This window comes from Arvicanthis niloticus, chromosome X (genome assembly GCF_011762505.2).
Source record: "Arvicanthis niloticus isolate mArvNil1 chromosome X, mArvNil1.pat.X, whole genome shotgun sequence".
Classification (NCBI taxonomy): domain Eukaryota; kingdom Metazoa; phylum Chordata; class Mammalia; order Rodentia; family Muridae; genus Arvicanthis; species Arvicanthis niloticus.
In genome coordinates, this window is record NC_047679.1 from 109,807,670 (window position 1) to 109,812,450 (window position 4,781).

The window sequence follows — 4,781 nt, forward strand, 5'->3', positions numbered from 1 at the left end:
TCCCTGATTGAGTCTGAATAACTGGTCACATTTAAGAACAATACAACAAGCATTATAACTTCTCCTTTTGATTCTATGTTCCATAAGGTCTGAAAACTTGAGGCAATGCAGCTTGTCCCATCAAGGGTATAGGTAAGAAAAGGTGGTTCAGGAGCATATGTCCAATACAGCTTCCCAGTCACCATCATCGGGGCACTCAGCAAGCTCCCAGGTGAGCATCATTTTTTGTCCTGGCATCAGCAAGTCTCACTGGTCACTCTGGCAGCCACCATTCTCCTTCAGCATCCTGCAGAAAAATACACAAACATGCCCACTTCCCAATATTTAATACCTGACCAGCATCATGCATTATACTAGTTAGTGGATCCTTCCCTTTCACCTATGCATAAGTATGTCTAGTTGTAGAGTACCATAGACACTCAGCAGAAAGTTCCTTGGCATCCAATTTTTTTTCAAAGAATTTAAAATAAAAATTAAAAAGTAGATAGTTTAAATAAATTTGTGGTATAAGGGGATATGCTTTCACTTTTTTAATTTTATAAAGATATCATTTGAAACCTTCATAGGCCCCTTCAACAGTCTCTTGTCCTTGACATTTATAAGGAATCCCAGTATTTTGGGTAATATTAAATTGCTGCCAAAAAGTCTCAAATGTTCAACTGCCTTAGCCAGTTCCATTATCTGATTTTTGTTTGTTTTTCTTTTTTGTTATTATTATTATTATTATTATTATTATTATTATTATTATTATTATATACTTTATCTGCATTTCAAATGTTATCCCCTTTCCACATTCCCTCCAGAATTTCTTTTTTTATTTTTTGCAAAGATCCAACCATTTAATCACAAAAGCTCACCACCCTTACCCCATGATGGCATTCCGAGCACAGAATGGGCACAGCTATTAGGAGGCTGTGGAAAGCCAAGGAAAACGAGGATATCGAATGGACTCCTGGGTTAAGAACTGCATTGGGTAGAGGCCTCTTTGCCCAGACACTGCATGAACCATACGGGGGGAGGGGGGGGGGCGGGGCTGGCCACACACCACCAAAAGTATGAGAGTGCTGGCTGGTGTGAATGTGTGCTTCACTAGCTTGCTTCTGCCAAGTCCAAATATCGGTGAGGGACGACAAGTTCACACAGGCCTTGTCCGCTTGGCCTTTTTCTCAGACCTCACGGCATCATCATGGGCTTTCCTCTTCTCTGCTAGCTTGTTGGCCTCTCGGATTTTGCGCCGCTTGCCGAACATGATCTTTTGGTAAAGGTACTTCTCTCGCTTTTTCATTATCATGATGGCCAGGCGTTTGGCCTCACTTTCTTCTTCCTGGGCCAGCCGCTGCTTGTCTTCGAGCTTCACAGTGCCGGCCATAACCTGGGGTTTCTTTCCTTCCAGCCTTTGCTGCTCCAAGGCCGACAGGTGCGCCTCCTCCTCCTCCAATTCAGCTTCCGCATCTTCATACTCATTTTCTGCTGCAACATCACCGTCACCTTCGTTGTCATCGTCTTCATCATCCTCGCTCTCCTCTTCCTCTTCCAAGTTTCCTGGATCTTCTCCCCGCTGCAGAGCCAAGAGCTTCAGCTTCTCAGGAGGAATGTAATCTCCTTCCTTCTCAGATACAAAGGGCGAAAGATGTGGGGGCAACTGTACCCCAGGGAAGTACTCTGCCACAGGGAGGAGGAGCCGGGCATTCACATAGTCAAACACCCACTGGGGCTGTATATAGTACCTGCTAATGATGGGGGACTGCTGCCCTGGCTGGTCAACAATCTGGTGGGTGATGCAAGAGTCTGTGACGTCATAAGTGGCTCCGATGCACAAAGACTTGTCCCAGGATACATCCCCACCAAAACTCCTGATAATGAAGGCCAATGCTTCTCGGGGCACCTCCCGGTTTAGGAAGAACTTCAGGCCTTCAAAGAGTTTCTTGTGCTTTTCCTGTGCCTCTAGCTCTTTCCTTCGACCTTCCTCCTGTGCTGTCACCTCCCCATCAGTAGGAAACTCATCGGCCTCAGCCTCCTCTATAGCTGGCACCACCACTCGAGCCAGGCTGGCACTGAGAGCAGCCAGTTTCTCCATAGAGCTCTCAGAGTCCAATGCATATGTGTCCTCGCTGACCTTTGTCTCTGCTTGGGCTTGACCTTCAAGCTTGGGCGGGTAGTGAAGGTTGAGTGACTGGTAGAGGCGGAAGTTGACGAAGCCCAGGAGTGTGGTATAGAACTCAGTGAAGGTGGCCATGACCCTGTAGTCCACATCTGTTGGATGATCATGGGAGAAAGCATAGGGTGCAATCCATACAATGGGCTGACCCAGCACCTCAGCCTGATAGTAAATGCCTTTAATGGACAGGAAGACCTTGCGTAGGGCTCGGGCAGCGATGACATAGTGTAGAAACTCCACAGTGAGCCGGCGGCACAGCTGAATGGTCTGCACATGGCACTTGCCCGTCCAGGGGAAGGTGGAGAAGAGGAAGCACATTGATAGGGCATCATCGAGGTCCCGCAAAGCATCGATAAATGTGGGGTACCGCTCCTTGACAATGTGGTCAAGTTTGTAGCTGGGTTTATTGTCCTTCAGGCGCTCTACAGAATTCCATTCGCTCTTCCCATAGGCTTTGCGGAGCTTCCGAACAAACACCTTGTACTCTCGGAATTTGTTGACAATGGGTTCATGGAGGAGAAATTTAATATCTTTGATAAAGTAAAATGTTCGAGCTGCTGTGGAACCCTTGTTAACTTTCTTCTTATGCTTGGGTTCATGAGGATAAATACCTTTCAGGATGCACAGCCGCCTGAAATCAGGCAGGCTCAGCTGTAGCTTCTTCCGGGCTTGTTTCGTGTGATATAATTGGTGGCAGAGCCTCGTTCATACCTCTTCTCCAGACCTCCCATAGCTCCACGTTGATGAACTCTTTTAGGCAACGCGGAGCGGCACAGCTACTTCCTCCCGCACGTGCCCAGAATTTCTTTTCTTCTTCTTTCTTCTTCTTCTTCTTCTTCTTCTTCTTCTTCTTCTTCTTCTTCTTCTTCTTCTTCTTCTTCTTCTTCTTCTTCTTCTTCTTCTTCTTCTTCTTCTTCTTCTCCTCCTCCTCCTCCTCCTCCTCCTCCTCCTTCTTCTTCTTCTTTACTTTATCTACATTTCAAATGTTATCCCCTTTCCACATTCCCCCCAGAATTCCCTTAACCCATCCTCTCTCTCTCCTCCTATTTCAAAGAGGATATGCCCCCACCCATCTACTGAATCCCACCTCCCCTCCCTTGAATCTCCCCTAACTGGGGAATCCAGCCTTCAAGGGACCAAAGACCTCCTCTCCCACTGATGCCTAACAAGTCCATCCTTCTCTACATATACAGCTGGAAACATGGGTCCCTCCATGTGTGTTCCCAGGCTAGCTGTTTAGACCCTGGGAGCTCTGGTTGTTTGGTATAGTTGTTCTCCCCATGGGGCCATAAGCTCCTTCAACTCATTCAGTCTTCTCTCTAACTCCTCCACTGGGGACCCTGTGATCAGTTTAATATTTAGCTGTGAGCATCCACCTCTGTATATGTCAGGATCTCAAGAGACGTATATCAGGCTCTTGTCAGCATGCGCTTCTGGACATCCAAAAGAGGGTCTGAATATGGCGATTGCATTGGGAAGGATCTCCAGGTGGGGCGGTCCCTGGAAGGTCCCTCTTCCAGTTTCTGCCCCACAAATTGTGTCATTTTGTTCCTGTGAGTATTTTGTTACTGCTTCTAAGAAGGACTGAAGCACCCACACTTTGGTCTTTCCTTTTCTTGGGCTGCATATGGTCTGTGAGTTATGTTCTGGATATTGTGAGATTTTGGAATAATATCCACTTATTAATGAGTGCATACCATGTGTGTTCTTTTGTATTTGGGTTACCTCACTCAGGATGATATTTTCTAGTTCTATCCATTTGCTAAACAATTTCATGAATTCATTGTTTGTAATAGCTGAGTAATATTCCATTATGTAAATATACCACATTTTCTGTATCCATTCCTCTGTTGAAGGACATCTGGGTTATTTCCAGCTTCTGGCTATTATAAATAAAGTTGCTATGAACATAGTGGAGCATATGTCCTTGTTATATGTTGGAGCATCTTTTGGGTATATGTCCAGAAGTAGTATTGCTGGATCAACAGCCAATATGTACAATTTTCTGAGGAACTACCAGACTGATTTCCAGAGTGATTATACCATCTTACAACCCCACAAACAATGGAGAAATGTTCCTCTTTCTCCACATCCTTGCCAGAATCTGCTGTCATCTGAGTTTTTGACCTTAGCCATTCTGACTGGGTGTGAGGTAGAATCTCATGGTTGTATTGATTTGCATTTCCCTTATGACTAAAGATGTTGAACATTTCTTTAGGTGCTTCTTGGCCATTCAATATTCCTCAGTTGAGAATTCTTTGTTTAGCTCTGTACCCCATTTTTAATATGGTTATTTGATTGACTGGAGTCTAATTTCTTAAGTTCTTTGTATATTTTGAATATTAGCCCTCTAAAATATGTAGGATTGGTAAAGATCTTTTCTCAATCAGTTATATTTTGTCCTATTGACAGTGTCCCTTGTCTTACAGAAGCTTTGCATTTTTATGAGGTCACATTTGTCAATTCTTGATCTTAGACCATATTCCATTGGTGTCCTGTTCAGGAAATTTTCCCCTGTGCCCAAGTTTGAGGTTCTTGCCCAATTTCTCTTCTGTTAGTTTCAGTGTATCCGGTTTTATATGGAGGTTCTTGATCCACTTGGACTTAAGTTTTTAACAAGAAG

At 44.7% G+C, this 4,781-nt stretch overlaps 1 pseudogene; it reads right to left on the reverse strand.

Annotated features, from left to right (window-relative positions):
• Window positions 1-1,135: 1,135 nt before the first annotated feature.
• LOC117694555 (pescadillo homolog pseudogene) lies at window positions 1,136-2,889 on the reverse strand (annotated as a pseudogene).
• Window positions 2,890-4,781: the final 1,892 nt, after the last annotated feature.